The sequence below is a fragment of the Mustelus asterias genome, chromosome 10, assembly GCF_964213995.1.
Source record: "Mustelus asterias chromosome 10, sMusAst1.hap1.1, whole genome shotgun sequence".
NCBI classification, from domain to species: Eukaryota; Metazoa; Chordata; class Chondrichthyes; order Carcharhiniformes; family Triakidae; genus Mustelus; species Mustelus asterias.
The window spans coordinates 76,321,536-76,342,947 of NC_135810.1; the positions used below are offsets into that span (position 1 = coordinate 76,321,536).

A 21,412-nucleotide genomic window follows, 5' to 3' on the forward strand; every position below is an offset into this window, starting at 1 on the left:
TCTCCTTTTGTAAGTTTTTGAATAGAGTCTAATTTTTTTGTCATAAATTGGCCATCTTTTAAAAATTCCCCACAGCACTTTTTATTCTTATTCCTGAATTTTTTTTAATGGTGAGGTGTAAGTGGGGGAAGTGAGCAATTATATAACCAGAATGTGTCTGGTACATCGTTGGCATCATGCTCCTGAAGGGCAGATTGTAGAAGATGATCGTACCCATTTGTCTTGCATTCTCAACTTTGATATTTTCTTAGACAATTTTTAATCAGAGAACGTTGGCACATGCCAAGAATTGATCATTTAATCAGTGTAAGAAGGGACTGCATTGGTGACAGGTAAAGGTAGTCACAGGATTCACCTATAGTTAATTTCATTCCAGCATTCATTACCTATTTACAGAGCAACTTGGAGAAACCTTTTTTTCCACTGTGCATTCTTTGCCAATTATAGACTGATTTTAGCAAAAGTAGGCGGGTACTATATTAAGAGAACAAATAACCAGCTATGCAACGCAGTCTTTAAGGATCTTACCCTCATAGTTGTGGATCAAATTTCATTCAACCGGCTTTTTACACTTCCTTCAGCAAGCGTCTGCCTTCTCCACTCTTGAGGTTTATTCATCAAAGGTAGTAAATTATTTTCAAAAGCTATGATTAGAAGTATTTACTTTTACAAGAAAGAACTCATTTAAATGTTATTTGTGGATGTAAACATCACATTTGATTTATACACAGCTGTTAATAAGCTCTTAGCAATTACTATTATTTCTGCTTCTGATAGTTTGCCTTATAATTTCTAGTTTTATAGGCTTGTCGTAGAACATTATACTTTATCAATTTAAAAACATTGGTAACTATAGTAACTCGAGTTAATACCTGCTGTGGAGTATTTTGTGTTGGAAAGCTGTCACATGTCCCAAAGGTTTAGCTTTTTTACCTCAGTATAAGCTTTTGTTTAATCTTCCAAGTCTCATTCTCAAGATTGAAATATGATGTACATAATTGTGTCAGGTGCCAAATGTTAGTAGTGCGATCTTCCACATGCCATGCTACCCATCTTGGGTGTAGGGAAATGCTAAGTAGAGGTAGGCATTTCTCAAGAAGGAAAGAGGTGGGGGATTGAGGAAAGAATTCTTGTCCCATCTCCCTTGTTAAGGAGTGGAAATTCGGATGAGTTAATTGGAGTGTGTGTGTGTTTCGGTCCTTAGCACAGGTTATCTGATTGTTCCTCACAAACAGAAGATATGGTTAAAAAGTAGTTAATGATGAAAGAACTGCTCTCTAAAAGCAAAACACTGTCAATTTGTGTGTGTGCAGTTTAATCATATGAACAAAATTATGGCATTAAAATTTGTGTCTCAATCTTATTCTACTATGTGGAAATTGTGACTCATTTTAGTTCCTGATCCAAATATATTCTTTTGTAGCTGTGTGTACTAAACAATAAAAAAGAATGACAGGCTGAACAGGTTCAGAAAACTCTGCTACCTCATTTTTTCTGAGTAACAAGCTGTTTAAATGCAAATCAGCCAACCTACCTTGATTTGAATAAATACCTTGTTTGATGTGACAAAGGTGAGCTGAAGCAGGAAGTATGTTGAGATAGAGCATAAACTGAAACTCATAGAGATAAGCATTCCGGTCTCACTCCAACCAGCTAGTAAAGGGCAAGGCTCTGCATAAAGGCAGTTATTCTTCTAATCTGCTGCAGTCCAGATCACAAAGAATAGTAAATCTGATAATTATAGATATCTCAAATATCAGTAATGAAAATGTGAAAAGAAACACTTATCATGTAAAAATGATAGTCAGTACATCAACTTCTTAATTATTCAGACCCACTTCCAATTAAGGATACCGCCTCCTTTGTGACTGACCTACTGAGCACCTTATTGGAGCTCCATCTATCGATCAATAACACCTTTATGCTGCCTCACCTTATTTGCATTTCTTTATATATTTACTTATTGAAGGTTTAAATTATAAAGCAAAAATATTCAACTTATTAAATTGTTTGCAGCAGTCCTTGTTTTAATCTTGCTCTCATATCTTGAATAAGGACTGACGCAGTGGCATAGTGATTAGCACTCCTGACCTGGTGCCAGGTGTCCAGCTTCGATTCCAGCCTTGAGTGCCTGTCTGTGTGGAGTTTGCACAGTCTCCCTGTGCCTACGTGGATTTATTTCAGGTGCTCCGGTTTCCTACCACAGTCCAAAGATGTGCAGGTTAGATGGATTGGCAAAGTTAAATTGCCCCTTAGTGTCCAAAGATGTGCAGGTTATGTGGATTAGCACAAGGTTACAGGGAAAGTGGGGGGAGCGGGGGGGGTCAGGTAAGAAACTTTAATGGAGAGTTGGTGCAGATTCAATGGCTGGAATTTTTCCCACCTCAGAATCTCCCCGAAGGCTTGCAGAACGGAATTCTCCATTGGCCTCGGGTGGTATTTTACGCGCCTCGCCTGAGCGAGGTCGTAAAATAACAGCCAATGGGCCAGATGGCCTCCTTCTGCACTGTAGGGATTCTATAATTCTAACTGCAGACAAACCTCGAAAAGGTAGGTGTAGTTGACATGGTACTGGATCAGTATTTCCCTACGCTAGTAATCAGAGATTTCAAATGTCACCACAATATGGGGCAGGATCTAACACCGAGGTGGTGGTCCACCTCCTGGTTAGAAAGTCAAGGAGGAGCCCACCTTCACCGCCCTGGAAGTCATACCTGATTTTATGGTCCTTTCATAATTGGTTGACTGAGGTCATGTTTTGTGCTCCTCTCCACCGCCCCCAAGAGAAGTCGTACATCCAAGAGCTGCCGATTCATGGCATAGTGGTTTGCACTGCTGCCTCACAGCACCAGGGACTCGGGTTCAATTCTGGCCTTGGGTCACTGTCTGTATGGAGTCTGCACATTCTCCCCGTATCTGCATGGGATTCCTCCGGGTGCTCCGGTTTCCTCCCACTGTCCAAAGGTGTGCGGGTTAGATGCATTGGCCATGCTAAATTACCCCATTGTGTCAGTGTAATTGGCAGGGTAAATATGTGGGGTTACGGGACCAGAGCCTGGGTGGGATTGTAGTCGATGCAGGCTCAATGGGCTGAAGGGCCTCCTTCTGCAGTGTAGGCATTCTGTGATTCATCAGAGGATCTGCAGCTCTGCAGTCTCAGCAGCGCCACCAGGAGCAGTGGCCATTGCTGGGACTGCAGTAGGCTCAAACCAGAAGCAGTAAATCTGGAGGAAAGAAAAGTGGGGTGGGTTCACCAAGGCCTGCCAAGCAGGTCATAGTGAGGGGTGGATAGGTTTCTTGTGGGGACAATCCTCCATGAAGGAGTGCACAGGAGGGACTTCCTTCCAAAAACCTCCCCCACCCTACCCCAGTGGTGTGCAGAGTTATCCCTGGTTCTTTTGCCATATGGCATTGGTCCACCCAACCACCATTGCTGATGAAACAATGTGAGACAAGGCCCATAGTAGACTAATTGAGGGCCTCCATTTGTCCAAGGGTACACCATCCATTATCTATCCTGCTGCTGGTAAAATACCAATAGGCTGCACCTGTGGCACCTCCCTGTCCACTCATCCAACTTACAACCTCCCCACCAGCATGCTGTTGGGCCGGGGGAAAGGTTGTAAAGTTCCAGCCATGAATTTAGTTTTAAATATTGGAAATGAAAAGCTGTTACCTATAAAAATAACCTTGATGATGCTAAGTTGTGATAAGAACCACCAGCCATTTGCCAATGTCCTTTCCCCTTACTGGGCCTTGTGCGATTCCAGGTCCACACCATTGTGATCAACTCTTAACTACCCTCTAAAATGGCAATCAGGTCACACAGTTCTACAAAGAATAACAAGAGCAAACTGGACAGATCATTCAGCTGTGAATTAGGACACAGCAAAGGCACATACAGCCCCATCTGAGTTTGCAAAATCCTCCTCACTAACATCTGGAACCTGTGCCAAAGTTAGGGACTCCCAATGGAGTAATGGCACAACAACAATCTTCACCCTCAGCATGATACCAACAGCAAAAGTCCCAAATGCCTCCATTAACAATCCTGCTCACCTACCTGCCTGTCATAGATGCATCTGTCCCTTAAAGTATTGGTAGGAATGACCCTCATAAAGTCCTTATGGAGACAAAAGTCCCATCCTCACATTGAGGACACCCTCCATTGTATTATGTGGCACTTGGAATAGTGGTATTTTTCGAACAGATCGAACAATTCAAAACTGGGCATCCATGAGATGTTTTGGGCCATCAGTAGCAGCAGAATTACATTCAACCACAGCCTGTAACCTCATGGCCTGGCATATCCCCATTCTAGCAACACAATCAAGCCAGGGGATCAAATGAAGGAGTTCAATGAAGTGTGCAGGACGGCATGCCAGGAACAGCACCAGGCATTTCTAGAAATGAGGCATCAACTTGGCGAAGCTACAATACAGGACTACTTGCATACCAAACAATGGAAGCAGCATGTGATAAACAGAGCAAACAGATCCAAGCTCTGCAGTCCTGCCACATCCAGTTGTGAATGGTGGTGGACAATTAAACAACCTGCAGGAGGGGAAGGCTGCATAAATATTCCCATCCTCAATGATTGGGAAGCCCAGAACATCAGTGCAGAATACAAGGCTGAAGCATTTATAGCATCTTCGGCCAGAAATATCAAGTGGATGATTCATTTCAGTCTCCTGCTAAGGTCCTCTGCATCACATTTACCAGTCTTCTGTCAATGTGATTCACTCCATGTGATATCAAGAAATGACAGAAGGAATTGGATACTGCAAACGCTATGGGCCCTGACAAACATCCTGGCTGTACCACTGATGACTTGGGCTTCAGAACTAAGTCCCTAGCCAAATTGCTCCAGTACAGTTACAACACTGGTACCAACCTGACAATGTGGAAGATTGCTAAAATAAATCATGTCCATCAAAAATAGCACAAATTCATTCAGACCAATTCCCACCCCATTAGCCTACTCTCCATCAGCAAAGTGATGGAAGGTGTCATCGACAGTGCTACCAAGTGATACTTATACAGCAATAACCTGCTCACTGATGTTCAGTTTGGGTTCCACCAGGGCCCCCTCAGCATTTGACCTTAATGCAGCCTTGATTTAAACATGGACAGAAGAGTTGACTTCCAGAGGGGAGGCGAGAATGACTGCCCTTGATATCAAGGCAACATTTGAGTGAGTGTGGCCTCCTTCTGCACTGTAGGGGTTCTGTGGGATAAAGATGTCCGAGCAAAGCTGAAGTTAATGGGGATTAAGGGGAAAACTCTCAGCTGGTTTAACTTGTATCTTGCACAAAGAAAGGTGGTTGCGTTTTTTTAGAGGCCAATTATCTTAGTTCCAGCACATGTTCTGTAGGGTACTGCCTAACCATCTTCAGCTGATCCTTCACTGGCCTTTCCTCCACTGTAAGGTCAGAGTGGGGATTTTTACCAATGGTTGCACAGTGTTCAGTACCATCTGACACCATCCAGAGCAAAGCAATCCACTTGATTGACACCCCTTCCACTAACTGAAGCATTCACTCCTTTCACCACCGATGCCAAGCACAAGCAATGTACACCATCTACAAGAATCACAGCAGCAACTCACCAAGAGTTCTCGGACAGCATTTTCCAAACCCATGTCCTCTAACCAAAATAGACAAGGGCAGAAGATACATGCTACTACAACACCTGCATGTTGCCCTCCAAGCTAAAGATGATTGAGGAGGGGCAATAAATGTTGGCCTAGTCAATGATGCCCATGTCCTGTGAAAGAATAAATAATTATTACATTCTTGAGAGAAATAGGCTACAATCCTCCCAAACAAGAGCTAAGTGTCAGGTTCAGTCAGAAAACCAACATGTTTCTCCCCAGAGAACAAATAGACTGGTTTTCCAATGAGATCTTCCCATGCTTTGACATTTTTCTGAAGGGGGGTTTGTTTTGCACTGCAATTGTGAGGGGTAGGGCCTAAACACGCCAGCAAACTCAACCTCACAGATTGGGGCACCCTTTTTAAAGGATGTCCCAAACTCAAATTTAATTTAAAGACACTCATCTCCCCCGCAACCCCTCCCTCCCCAACCGATGTTGGTCAGTATCGGGGCCCCACCAATGGGTCCCCCTTCCGGCCCTGCCACTTTCAGGCCCAAGAGTGGCAGGGCTCACTGCCCTGCAATGCCTCCGATCATTCAGTGGGGGGGAAGGGGGCAGAGCGAGGAGGGGTGGGGTGCAATAGCCTCCGAACTCCCCTAACATAGTTATCACACCTGGTTTCCATGGAGACCAGTAATGATTCCTTCTGGCTTTACGTCACGCCAGCAGGTGGGGGCACATGATGTCCCCGGATTTGACGTTAACCCGATTTTGCATGTTAAATGTATTTGAATGAATGGTAATCAGGTTCATGTCCTTGCTGATCCCTGATTATGACAGCTGGACGGGTCTGGGAACATCACAAACTGTTTGGTGCCCCGCGCGGATGGCGTTTCAGGCCTCCTGGAATTTTTCTGATATAGCGGGATTGGTGCCAGGTGCAACACGGCCAGAAAAATCACCCCTATAATTTGTATTTTGTAAGGAAAACAGATTTTTCAATTGAGCTTGAGATTTTACTGAATGAAATCTGATTAATGTATACATCCAGAGCCAAAATAATCACGTGTTGCATTCTATTTCCTTATTGATACGAAGAAGGGTTTCATTGACACTTGTGAGAGTGCTTCTTTGTCTCTGGACACTTGTTATTTCCTAATCAGCTGAGATGCTAATGGTGAAAAAAATGCGTTATTAAATTTGCATATTCCCAGAAGCAGGCCTTTTGAAAATGATGGCATTTAAACTTCTCAGCCTGAGACAACTGTCAATTTGTGAGATAAAGAGACTGGATGTTTTCCCCAAGGTGCCATTCGAGAAAGCAAAGCTGCAGTTATATGGCTGAGGTCAAATGACACCCAAAACATCCAATCTCATTGGAATAACTCTAAATTTGTGATCATAAATTGGCACAAGTCAAAATAAAATCAAGACCCAAGTTGCGCAAGTATATTTCTTCTTTGAGCCTTAAAAATTATAAGTTTAAAAACATTTTGCCATCATGCGTGCACATGAGGCACAGTAACCTGAGGTTCCATTAAGCTGCACCAGCTTCCTCGGTGCAATTTGTCAGAAACCATTGAAATCAGCAGAAGACAAGGTAGATAGTCAATATCTTTTCCCAAAGGTCGGGGAGTCTAAAACTAGAGGGAATAGGTTTAAGGTGAGAGGGGAGAGATACAAAAGTCTCCAGAGGGGCAATTGTTTCACACAGAGGGTGGTGAGAGTCTGGAACAAGCTGCCAGAGGTAGTAGCAGAGGTGGGTACAATTTTGTCTTTTAAAAAGCATTCAGATAGTTACATGGTACGATGGGCATAGAGGGATATGGGCCAAATGCGGGCAATTGGGATTAGCTTAGGGGTTTAAAAAAAAAAGGGCGGCATGGACAAGTTGGGCCAAAGGGCCTGTTTCCATGCTGTAAACCTCTATGACTCTAAATGATTGGGGACTTCCAAGCACAAATTGCATTCAGGATCGTTTCTGCAATCTCTTGGTGCTAGTTTAAAAATCGTGTCCCCAAGCAGGCCCAATCCACAAACCTGGCCATAAATCTAGACTGAATTAATTACCACTCTACGTTTCCATTAATTGTTTGTGGGCCTTCAAGAGTGCTCGTAAAACAAAGATGGATTTTTTCTAGGCCCGAGGCATGTATTAAGAGCTTTTAAATGATTTCTTCTAATTTACTAAAACTGACTATTGAATACCAATGTGACCAATAAATGATCCTGCATCATTTTTTAAAAAATCAGTTTTCAGTTATTTAAAATTGGACCACTCAGACGCGGCAAACTCAACATGATTACAATTACTGGGCCAGAATTCTCCGGCCGTTCACACTGACGGGATTCTCTGGTCCCGCCAGCAGTGTACTCATGTCCGCCGCTTTCCCGCCAGTGTGGGGTGACGTCAATTGGAATTTCCATCGACAGCGGCAGGACCAGAGAGTCCCGCTGCTATCAAACAATGCACCACCTACCGCCAGTGGGAAACATGCAGCTGGAGGCTCGTGATCAACTCATTTTCAGCCATATTAATAAAATTGCACCAGGTTGTCCCTCTTAAATATGATGCGGAGATGCTGGCATTGATGAACCTGATGAAGGAGCAGCGCTCCGAAAGCTCGTGATTCCAAATAAACCTGTTGGACTTTAGCTTGGTGTTGTGAGACTTCTTACTGTGCCCTCTTAAATATGTTGAGGAAAATAGTTCAACCTATTTTTCTTTAAACTTACAATTGAGCTAGTTCATGGCAGATTTTGCATTTAACAATATGCAAATAAGTTTGAGCAGAAACCTGAACAAAGAAAGCCACTACTGAAAGAAGGCAAATTTGGAGCACACGCTGCGTCCCCAAGTGGAACTTCTTGGCCAACATGTTTAAGAAGCTGCAATCAGCGCACCTTTTACAATTTTAAAATCTGATTTACAATGATGCTACTAAATCAACAAATGCAGATCTGAGGACTGGAAAAACAATTTCATTTCCTATTGCATCTGAAATCTGTTCATGTGTTGAGATCCCTCCTGAATAAGCACAATTGGAGGATGCTTGCATTTTACAATTGAGGCATGGCTAGTTTTGTGGGTTGGATTTATTTGGATGAAAGATTTAATGGCCAGACATAAAAGATCAAGGATACTTGAGTGTACAGCAGTTACATAGGTAACTTGCTTGCGATTTATGATTAATTTTCATTTCTGCCACATTTTGTAGCATGGGTAACTTAAATACCCGTATGGAAAATCAGCTAAATATAAGCACTGTAACTATGAATTGATTTTAAATGGGTTACCTGCCTTGATTAATACAAATAACCAGTTTTTCTATTGAAACATCTCAAAATAATTTTTGTCCACTATATTTAGTTTGTATGTATATTTGAGTAGCTCAAATATTTACAATAGCACATGTAAGTATTCGTTACTAAAATATCCTTGCTGTCAGCTGATGACATGGCATTTGTTAATTGTTGTAAGTCACTGATATTCATAAACTCCATTTTACTTTTGCAGTTATTATTTGCACGGTGGCACAGTGGTTAGCACTGCTGCCTCACAGCGCCTGGGACCCAGGTTCGATTCCCGGCTTGGGTCACTGTCTGTGCGGAGTCTGCACATTCTCCCTGTGTCCGCGTGGGTTTCCTCCCACAGTCCAAAAGACGTGCTGGTTCGGGGCATTGGCCATGCTAAATTCTCCCTCAGTGTACCCGAACAGGTGCTGGAGTGACGACGAGGGGATTTTTACAGTAACTTCATTGCCTACTTGTGACAAATAAATAAACTATTTTCACTGTTGAAAAATCTAGCCCAGGGAAATTGATTTTTTTTTAAATCATCTCCTTAATGGGCACATGCTGTGTGTTCAGAAGTGGCTGTGTTTTTGCAAGCTCTGGCACTACTCATCTTGTAATCCTTTCTTTTATCCTAATGCGTGAGCTGGAATTAGTTGATCCTGATATATAGAAACATAGAAGATAGGAGCAGGAGGGGGCCATTCAGCCCTTCGAACCTGCTCCGCCATTCATCACGATCATGGCTGATCATCCAACTCAATCGCCTAATCCTGTTTTCTTCCCATAACCTTTGAACCCATTCACCCCAAGTGCCACCTCTTGAATACATTCAATGTTTTGGCATCAACTACTTCCTGTGGTAATGAATTCCACAGGCTCACCACTCTTTGGGTGAAGAAATGTCTCCTCATCCCCATCCTAAATGGTCTACCCTGAATCCTCAGACTGTGACCCCTGGCCCTGGAAACCCCACCCATATATAGTGGAAAGGGGGGCAGAATTAAGACCAAGAAATCCTTGTTTGTGAGATGCAGTTGCAGCTGGCTTTGGTGGGGCCTGGTTCACAGTGGCGGCGTCATTGATGAGCAGAACCATGCTCAGGAAGTGTGGTTGGTACCAATACGAAGACCACTTTTATGATTAAAAATATTCTGACATATTCTGCTCCCTGGCACAGATTATGAGTGCTCTCCATGATGAACTGTAAGATATCCAACAGAGAATGAACAATGCAGAGATGATAATCCTTTCAGTTGAGAAGGAGGTTTCCTCACTGAGGGCTCACCTTTGATCCTTGGAAATCCTACTGCATGGTGTATTGAACATTCTATTTGTGTCGGCGGGTCGTGACTGGACAAGGGTTGTCCGTGATCTAGGCCTCCCAGAAAGAGAAAGAGCTGCAGTGAGATTCCCCACTGATTTTGAGAACTGGCTGCTATTCCTTTCCAATCTCGACTTGAGTTTGGTGAAGCACTTTCATCTGGTTTCTGAGCCTGTGGGTGGCTGAAGGCACTGACCACTGACCTTGCATTGTCTTGAGCTCCATGCTTGTTGGGAGGGGTTGGAGGCTGCCGAACACGACAGATGTTCCCCGCCTGCCGGGGCCAGGGCTACAGTTCATCTGGGCTCTGGGATGACAGCATGATGAAGGTGTGGAGACTTTCCTAAAATACTGCGTGTTCCTCGATGATCCAGTCATGGTTTTGGCTTTTTCTAACTCTGTGGATGGCTAATAATGCTGCAGTTTGTCATTAATCCTGAACTTTGTTCGCTTGTGATTTTACTCCTGGATTATGTGACCCTGGCCGTGGCCATCCTGATGAAAATTCAAGTGCTGCCGTCAGAGGGAAAAGCAGAGAGTTTCCCATGGTGCTGCTGAGGTGGGATTCAACCACTTTAAAAGAAAAGTGCCCCACATGAATCTCGCCGGGCCAAACCCGCCAGGTGTGTGAGGCTCCCAAATCAGCAATCAGCGCGGTTCAGCTGACATTGAACTCTTCCTGCTTTTCCTTCTTTCAGACTAATTAAAGGGAGAATATCCCAATCTCAGATTAATGCAGGGAGCATTTCATTTTAGGTTGATTGCCCATAATAAATTAACCCTAGGGGTCAGGGGGATTCGCACGGTAAATATGAGGGGTTACGAGTATAGGGTGTGGGTGAGATTGTGGTCGGGGCAGCTTCGATGGGTTGAATGGCCTCCTTCTTCACTGTAGGGATTCTATGATTCTATCTTTTATGAGACCAACCTTTTGGAGTTATAACTGTGGGTTTACTTCTGACAGTCTCTATTGCAGCTAGAACCCAGAAAAAAATAATTGAAGCCTGAAACTGAACTGCTCCCCAAAAATTTAGTTCATTACAAAACTAATCAGATGTTCCATACAATGTCCATTTAAAATATGTGATATAACTGAATCAAACCTATAGTTTTACCCATGACAACTGCATCTTAGTGGGTCTATCTTTCACACGTACCCATGATAACAGAATGAGGTTTGGCTCTCAAATTGTACCTAGTGCAGGAGCATCAGGGTGGCTCAGTACACTCGGGTTTGGAGCTTGTATACAATAAAGCAGAGGGATGTAAATTAGCACGAGTTTCCAATTTCATCTAATCATTGGAAGGCAAATGCTCTACACACAGGGAGGGAAAATTACCCTAATACCAGCCCTTGCATTCCACCTAGTGACCAGCTGCCCACTATCTCACTCATAGATACTGAAAATTATGGGAAAACCATCATAAAAAGACTTGCATTCTTGCACTGCACCTTATCATGTCCTCATGCTGTCCCAGAGTGCCAATGAGTTACATTGAAATGTTAATAACAGCGCTTAAGAAGGCGAACATTGATGAGGAGAAAGTAAAATCATGTAGAAAGAGTCTGGTGCTGTAATTAAAAGTTTTCGCATGTAGGATCTGGCCTGGCTGTTTTGTGTGGCATTGACATAACTATAAGGTCAATTTCAAATCCAAGGCAGCTACAAAAGACATCAGACAGTGAAATATCAAATAAGCCAGTGTTCAAATGGACATTCTGCTACCATGTCTCATATGTCTCAACTGTGTCAATATGACACAGTTATTTTGATGTCTTACTTAACTAATATGAATGGTCCTTCTGAGGGTCTCATTGGGTGAAGTGAGGAAATTGGTTATAGATTTATAGTAAACAATGGCAGAGGATGCAGCCATTCAGCCCATCAGATGTCAGCCAGCTGAAAGAAATTCATTTTTCAGCCATTGGCAGTGATACTTCTAGTGGATAACCATGTGCTGCATTGTTTTAGAAGCTTTCTGCCTCTACTACTCTCTCCCCATCCCCCCAATCCCCACTCTCTGGATAAAATAATTTCTGCTCAACTCCCCTTCAATCGTTAATCCTTCAGTCTATCATTTTTAATCTATGCCCCCTGGTGAGTCCTCTGCTTTTAGAAATAGGTCCTTCCACATCCACCCTGTCAAGGCTCCCTCATTATTTTATGTACCTCAATTAAATCTTCCCTCAACCTCCTCTATCTCAAAGATAAAAACTACAGCCTGTCCAATCTTGAAGCTTAGCAAAGCTGAAAAGAAAACAAAGACAATGTGAAGCTTATGGGTTCAGTGGGCAAGAATCTGATTGCATTGAGAGAATCTCAATGGGTTTGACACCCGGCAAGAACCCCAATTTGGCCCTCTCACCCCATTCAATGGGCAATCATGAATCCCGACTGGGGCTAGTGGACCCAGAGAATTGCCCCTGTCGTCATTTATCCTGATAAGGGCATGTGTTGAGCACAGGGGCTTGGGATTTTTCATTCTTTGCCCTTGCTTGTTATCCTGTATATTTGGGAACACTATCTTTTATCTCCTTGCTGATGGCTTTTCCATCGGTGTGCTCTGGCGATAGGAAGGGGCCAGGGGCCCCTCTTATTTCTTTTTTCTTGTCAGGGAGTGCTCCAAGTGGGTTGTATGGCTTAAAGGTCATGCAATCCATATTTAATTGTTTTATTTTAATGTGTTGTAATCCTTGCATTTAACTAATTGTTTTGTAGTGCATTTTGCTTTTTTTTATAGAAAAGATGAGTAGCGCCACAGCAAGATGGCGGATGTGTGGAGAGATAGATGTAGAAGTGGTTGGCATGACCTTTTGTCCTCACTTTAGGTCAGGAAAGGCCCCAGTTGTGTGTGTGTGTGCGTATGTGTGTGTGTGTGCATGTGTGTGTGTTTTGCATGCCCAGGAGGTTAATAGCTCATGTGTGTGTGTGTGTGTTTTGCATGCCCAGGAGGTTGATAGCCCTTTGAGTTTTGAATATCTTTGGACTGGTTTTCTGAGTTTAATTGACTGGGTAGGCAGAATTGAGATCTGTCGGGTTACTTGCTTGGGAGGGATACCTTCTTGGTATGGGGGTTCCCTTTGTGTAGAAGGAGAGTTGCACTTAGGATTCCCTGTCTCGACAATGCTTTCCAGTTCACCTTGGCCTGAGAGACTTTCTTTCTATTTTCTTGCTCCTTGAAAGGGTGTGGAACACAGTGCCACGTCTTTGTGGCCTTATCCTGTTGCCTTGATTACCCACCCTCTTTTTCTTTTATCTTTACAATATCATTGCAAAAGGAGGCGCTGGCCGCCACAGCAGGGATTATGATGTCTGATTCCTTGAATTATTTGTATTGATCTTTGCTGGTCTTCTCCATGTATAGATGTGAAATGATCGTTCTTCGTTCTGTACTGTGCAGAATCCTGGGAATTTGTTGTGTATCGTACTGAATATAAAGTTGAAAATTCTCAATAAAAACATTATTAAAAAACAATCTTCCCTTTAATCTTCCCAAGCCGACAATGCTGACTCATAGCAAGAAATAGCTTGAAGGCATTGAGAGCTTTCTGGTAATTCCTTCAATTCACTAAAGATTCATCACAACAGGACTGAAGGCTATTAAACCTGTGGGAGCATCATAAACTGAGCCAATCGTGTCCACATATGTCTACCTTTCTCTGAATAGCAATGAGGAACAAGAGTACCCTGACTCACTTTTTTTTAGCCCAGAGTGATACCTTACTTTTTCCTGTTTTCATAACAGGATTTTACGCTGTAATTTTCAGAAAGAATAATGGCAATTATTTGTTTGCTTGGTATAAACTGGATGGCCCAGCATTTAAAATATCCCCTCAGATTCTTACGACATCACATACCAATCCCTCAAGCTCTGATTTTAACCTGCCATTTTCAACAACTCCGAGCAACACCATTCCGAAACCAATCTGGCTGTCCTTTAAATACACTTCCCTATTTGGGCCTCATTTGTAATCATGGGTCCTAGCTCCTGGCAGGAAAAGGATCTGGGACCAAGAAATTCCCAAAAGGTACAATTTTGAACTGTTGTTAATTTTCCTGAGGAGCAGGATTGCCTCTCTGGCCCTCTCCCCTACCACTTCCTCAGTTGACAAACCTGAGTGTCGAAGACTATTCCTTTGGTCCTCAGCCTTAGCTTCCCCTTATTGTACGGTGCACCCTACACACTTTTGAACTTCCACCTCCTGCTAGATTTAGAACAGGAACTAATTAGGCGTTGCGGCAGTGCAGTGGTTAGAACTGCTACCTCACAGCTCCCGGGACCTGGGTTGAATTCCCGATTTAGGTTACTGCCTGTGTGGAGTTTGCACGTACTTCCCGTGTTAACATGGGTTTCCTCTGGGTACTCTGGTTTCTTCCCACAGTCCAAAGATGTGTGGGTTAGGTTGATTGGACATGCTAAATTAACCCTTGGTATCCTGGATGTGATGGGTTAGAGGGATTAGCAGGGTAACTAAGCAGGAATAGGGCCTGGGTGGGATTGGTATCGGTGCAGACTCGATGGGCCAAATGGCCTGCTTCTGCACTGTAGGGATTCTATGATTCTAACTGTGGGTATGCGGATTAATGCCCAAGAGTTAAAAACTTTAGATTTGCTGCTATATCACGACAATTGCCATTTTCTTGGGCCCTAGCTACCCAATACCCACCCAAATTAAAACTGTGGCTATAGTTGGTTTCAGATAATGTCGATGTTAAAAATGCTAGTTCATTCTTAGGGTGAACTCTATGCTCAACAAGAATGTCTAAAACTTCTAAACCTTCTCTGCTCCAAGGAGAACAATCCCAGCTTCTGTAGCATTTCCTTAATACTTCCTACCTACATTTCATCAGTTAACCTATATCTTAGTGGTTACCATGGCCACAAAGGGTTGTTCATTTGGAGACAACTCCGCTTATGAGTTATACATGAGTGGATTTTATAATAACAAGCTTTATTAATATGACTGGTTTAGTTTTCCTTTAATTTCAACAACATGCAGATAACACAATCGGGTTTCCAGGCCCTGTCTCCCTCCACGAGGCTTCTCTGATGTCTGAGAACAACAACAACTCGGAATGACCAGCTCCTGCCCTCTGGACCTTCCACATGGCTATATTACACTTGACCTCACAACCCTGAGGTTAAAGGTCATCCGGTTCGATTCTTGTACTATAACACAAACTTGGCCTGCATTTACAAAATATATAGTTTGCATTTTTAGCTGAGGTTGTATTTTTAGGTGTTATAGAATCATAGAATCATAGAATCCTACAGTGCAAGAATCCATTCGGCCCATTGAGTCTGCACCAACCGCAATCCCACCCAGGCCCTATCCCCATAACCCTTTGCACTTACGCCAGCTCGTCTCTCGACACTAAAAGGGAATTAAGCATGACCAATCCACCTAACCCACACATCTTTGGACTGTAGGAGGAAACAGGAGCATCCGGAAGAAACCCACGCAGACACAGGGAGAACATGCAGACTCCACACAGACAGTGACCCAAGCCGGGAATCGAGCCCAGTCCCTGGCGCTGTGAGGCAGCAGTGCTAACCACTGTGCCGCTGTATCACCCTTCAGTTTATAACCAATTGACTCTGTCCCACAGGTTTGGGGGGAATCTGTCTGCAAGCAGCAAGTAATGGCCTCACCATGAATCAGTGGTTGATCTTTCTTCTGAAGTTCACAGAATGATCGTTCAAATATTTTTCGGATCCTCATTTCCGAGACTCACTATCACTTTTATTTGGCTTGAAATTAAAAATTTTGTAATATTTTCCAAGTTAATGGGGAGTAAAATCTGACGTAATTTGTAATCGGCTGCCCATTCACTACCAGCAGATTTTGTACTGCTGATGTAGACCAATTTTATCCCATGTTGTACAGTAAGGGCTCAGGTCAAGTGGTTACCCTGGTCCTTAGGCCCGTTGTTCAAACACAAAGAAAAGATTAAACTCCCTTTCTCCCATATTTTCTCGAGCTCTAAAAATGTTGAGATGCTGGTATACGTTGAATGTTTTGAAAAAGTTTTTATTTTTATTCATTTGAATGGATGCGAGCGCCGTTGGCTGGGCCAATATTTATTGCCTGTCCCTCATTGAGATCCATTTCAGGGGTTATTTGAGAGTCAACCACATTGCTGTGGAGTCACGTATAGGCCAGACCAGGTATGGACATCAGATTTCCTTCCCTAAAGGATATTAGTGAACTAGATGGGTTTTTATAACAATCGACAATGGTTTCATGGTCATTATTAGACATTCCACATTTTTATTGAATCCAAATTTTCAGTGGTAGGATTTGAACTGGGTCCTCGATCTTGCTTTGGGTCTCTGGTCCAGTGACAATACCGTTGTACCACTGCCTCCCCTTAAAGCATTTGAATACAATCGTCAGGAAAACTTTAATTTGGACGGTCATATCACACTTTGCCTAATGTTATGCTCCATACGGATAAACATAATGGAGAATGGTGTAAATTGGGTGCCAGACTCTCATCTGTCCCATTCCATGGGTAGGTTAAGTTAAAATTGGGCTGGGACTGACTGAGGGATCTGGGTGCATTGATCTGAGGTCAAATCATAGAAACTTAATAGCACAGAAGGAGCCCGTTCAGCCATCATGCCTATGTTAACAGGGGCATCATGCTTCGACTCACATCCCTGGGAATTATTTGCCCTTAACCTTCATCATCAAATATGTGCCCAATTCCCTTTTAAAGTTATTTATGGAATGAGGTTCCACCATTTCAGATAGAGCATTCCAAATCACAACTACTTCCCTGAATGGGGGAAAAATATCACCTCATCTCCCCTCTAGTTCATTTGCGAATGATTTGAAGTATATGATCTCCAGTGGTATTTTCACCAAAGGGAATAATCTTTTACTATCCATTCAATTGAACCTCTCAGCATCTTAGGAACCATGATTGGACCATTTCCTATCCTTCTCTTCCAAAGAGAACAGTCTTAACCTTTCAAACTGTCCTCATAACTGAAGTCCTCCATCTTGTTAAACTTGTTAAACTCCCTCTGTATTCTTTCGAAGATCTTGATCTTTCTTGATGTAAGGAACTGTTGATAAAACTCAAGCTAAGCTGTAGTGTATATACTACATTCACGATCCATTTGCTTTTATCTTTTATTCCACTATTTGTAAACCCAAATAACACCATACATTTTTTAACTACCATTTCAATGTTCCTGCCACCTTAAGGATTTTTGTATATGGACATTAAGGGCATAATTTTCCCAAAATGTGTCCGTATAGTCTCTGGAGGAAATAGCACCGTGTTTCCCGTCGGGTGGGTTGGCGCGATCCAGATCACAATCCACCCATGCTTAGACATTTTCTTTGGAGCCTGGGGCAATTTGAACCATGAATGAGATGCGTGAGACCTAAAGATGCCGCAAGGTCAGCTCCTCCGAAATCAGCGTGCCCTTTTTGAAGAGCACCCTGATCTCAGAATAATGCTACAGACCCTTCCTCCTTTGCACCAGCATCACTGGGCATGAACCAGTTAACGTTGCCAGCCGGGGTGTAGAAAATCTCAAAATGAGTTCTCTCCGGCGTAAATGATATTTGGCCTGTCTCCGTCTCAACATTTGGGAATAAGTTAGATAGGTACTTAAAGAAAAGAAGAATAAAGGGTCAGATTCTCTCACCTCGCCCCACAGTTGGGATTCTCTGGTACTGCTGCAGTGATCGGAGATTTGACTGAGCGCCAAATTCTCCATTCTCGCTAGCAGCGATGGTGCGACATGAGCAGCCAGAAAATTCTCGCCTCAGGATATAGTGATAGGTAGAATCATAAGTGGAAAAAGGAAAAATCAACATGGCTGTTGCCATGTTATAACTTCCACATAAACCTCTGACTGTTAATTTTCCATTTGCTTTCAATTGTTCTCTGAACCCAAAATGAAATGTTATTGAGATCCTTCCCATTCTTTTGTTACTTTTTATACATTGAGCATCCTCATCTTTGTCTTGAAATATTTTAACAGCTTTTACCGCCGTCTAACTCTGTATCCTTCTCCAACCCCACAATTATTTTCCTCCAACTCTACGTTACTCCGTCCCTTCACACCAACTCTGGTGTTCGTGCCTTAGTCACTTTAGGCCCATATTTTGAAATTTCCTTCTTCACTAAAACAGTGACTACACTTCAAAAATACTTTGCTGGCTGAACAATGCTATGGGACATCCAAGGTTCTGAAACGCATTATACGAATGTAAGCCTTCCTTTCTTCTTTTCATCTCTGTAATATCACCCAACACTATCCTGCCTCTGCTCATCTGCTGCTGAAACTCTCACAAATGCATTTTTAGTTGCAGACCAGACTATTCTATTGTCCTCTCACATTCTACACTCCCTAAACCTGAGGCCATCCAAAACTCTGCTACCCTTGTTATGGGTACTATCATCACAGAGCTTGCTGACATGCATTAAACAACGTCTCAGTTGTATAATCCTCATCGTTCTTTCAAATCTCTCCATGGCTTCACCCCATCGTATCTCCATACTCTTTGCAGTTACACAATCCTCCAAAATAGATCTGTGTTCCTCTAATTCTGATGTCTTGAAAATCCCCAATTTAAATTACTTCTCCTTTGACCGCCATGCTTCCAAGATATAATGCTCTGGATTTTCTTTCTCCCTGAAACCTCTCTTCCTTCCCTTAAGATGTTTCTTTAATGTAACTCTTTTACCAAGGGTTGAATTTTATGTTATGTTTTGGTGGGGTGAGGGGGGGCAGAATGGAAACTGAGTGGTTCACTCGCTTCCACCCCCATCATTACCGCTCATCAAATCTAGCATTGATTGGCCAATTAGTGGTCGTCTGGCAGAAGTGGGCCATTTAGCAGTGCAAAGGGAAGGCGGGCCCTGCATCCAATCAGGAGTTATGCCGGGACATCATGCAACAGAGGGGAAACTAGTAAATGGCTCGGCATAGTGTTTAAAAGTCATTTTTAGTGATGTTTAATTAGGTCGTCACTGGTGGAGGATGGACACATTCTAAAAATCTTATTTTTGGTGATTAACCTTTTTGATCTGCATGAATACAATTGCTGGCATATCACTCTTGTATTGTGAATTAGTCTAAATGGAGAGAAAGAAAAAGAACTAATTTGGGACTAATTTGCCAATAGTGCCCAAAGTGGAAACATTATTCCATTGCTTATAGCAATTATGTCAATACAAGCTCATTTCAGTATCAGTGGTACCAATGGAAAGTCAAATCATCAATCTCGCTTTGGATTGAAAGTCAAATTGTCCACAGTTAGTGTCCACATTCCCCTGGCTTCATATCATACATAATCTGATTCAGATCCATTGTAAAACTAGTTCTAAAAGATAGAAATATACCGTTGATTATATGATGCAGACCTCAATATACTAGAGGTTGTGTAACAGCAGGTTAATACTTTTTAAATTAGCATTTATTGCCGCTCCCAAGTTGCCTTGAAAAGATGAACATGGGCCTTCTTTTTTGAACCACCAAACTGGTAAGGTAGGAGGAGAACAATGAAGGATCCATGATATAGGTCCAAATGAGGATTTTGTGTAACTTGCAAGGAAACTTGGAGGTTCCTGCGAGGTTGACTCTTGACCTCTTTACTAGTAGTGATCATTGCAATGAAAGGTTCTTTAAAAGTCGATTTGATAAGTTTTTGCAGTTCATCTGCTTAATGGTGTATATGAATTATGGTTGCAGTGGATATCAAGTCCAATGACAAGAGAATCGATCAAACAGACCTCTTTCTATTCGAGTTGATGTTGACCGTAATTTTGTTTTGCAGTTGGACCCATCCCGGGGAGTAATCCCTATTCCATTTCGCTTCTAATAATGGAAGGATTGGTATTGCTCCAGAGGTCGAGGCTAAGCAGTTTAATCTGAAGGAATTCTCAAAATAGTGGAGTCCATTCTTATTATTTTAATTTCATTTGCATTTACTCTAATGCAAAATAATTCAACACATTTTTTTGATAGTTCAGATAACATTGGTAAAACAGCATTTTCAGCAAAATAGCCATATTTTCAATTAACTCTCCATTTTCCTCTGAATTGGTGTTCTAGACACCAGGAAATATCCATCAAATGTTAACATATCATGGAGATCTCTTCAATCATTCCAATCTGACCATTCCAATTGAGTTTGAATGCACAGCTGTCGTCCCGTCAGCACACAATTAATTTCAAATACTGTGAGAGAACGGTTCTTTTTAAAAGGCTAGATTTTAAAAGCTAAAATTTCCTTCTGCTCATTTTAATGGTTCTATGTTCTGTTAAGTGCGCGACCTTAGCTGGTGGACACTGCATATTTAGTACCAGATTAATGACCCCTTCATTCTTACCTTTACAAATGCTAATTTTCTCATTGTTCAAAATGCTTCATAGTTCACTGGAGTCTAACCGTTGTAAAGGTCATATTTTGTTCTTCTTCTTTAACAGAGTAATGTTCCATAAATGAGGCCTAAAACAGAGTAGGTAATTAAATACGGGCCTAGCATTACTTATCGTTGGATGATTATAATGATGGCAATCATTTCCCTGGACTGCAGCGCACTTACAAAATGAACAGTTAGGGTGACACTTCCCTATGCTGCTGGTGCTAGGATGGGGGCAGGGGTTCACGCAGCAGCGGTACAGCCATGTACAAAGAGCTGGGGACATCTGAGGCATCTCTCATGCTTAACATTTGGGACATATTTGTTGCACATCCTCCTCTCCTATCGCTGTCTGTGACCAAACACAAACCTCAGTGTGACACAGGCTGACAGCTGTGGAGACATTCAGTCATCCTGTCACTGGCAAATATTATCTGCAAACAATATTTTAAAGATTATACTGTATTCTTAGTGGTCTTCAAAATCCAATTTCTGTCGATTAAATTTGCAGATTCCTTTGGGTGATGAATCAGTAAGAACTGACTTTTGTAGGGAAATTTTTCTTAGCTGAACTCTGGTTTGGAGATGCATGTGAGTTGAATCACAAGGTTAGGGTGTGAAGAGGTTTGATGATGAGTGGTAGATGGATTAGTAATAATATGGATCACAATTCTCCGTTCCAAGCAAATACTGCAAAATGAAACTGCCATCACATTTCCCATAAAGTTTAAAGATATTTGCACAGCGTATGGTGCTGATGCGCTTAATTTTAATAATCAGCATTTTGTAACAAAGTCTCGTCTC

General features: G+C 42.4%; 1 protein-coding gene across 1 annotated transcript in view; it reads left to right on the plus strand.

The window, feature by feature from the left end:
- Nucleotides 1–571: 571 nt before the first annotated feature.
- LOC144499693 (PC3-like endoprotease variant B) overlaps nucleotides 572–21,412 on the plus strand; it is a 532,138-nt gene continuing 511,297 nt past the window's right edge. The window contains exon 1 of the mRNA XM_078221972.1: nucleotides 572–623. The gene's annotated coding sequence lies outside the window, so the exon portion shown is untranslated. The remainder of the gene's footprint in view (nucleotides 624–21,412) is intronic.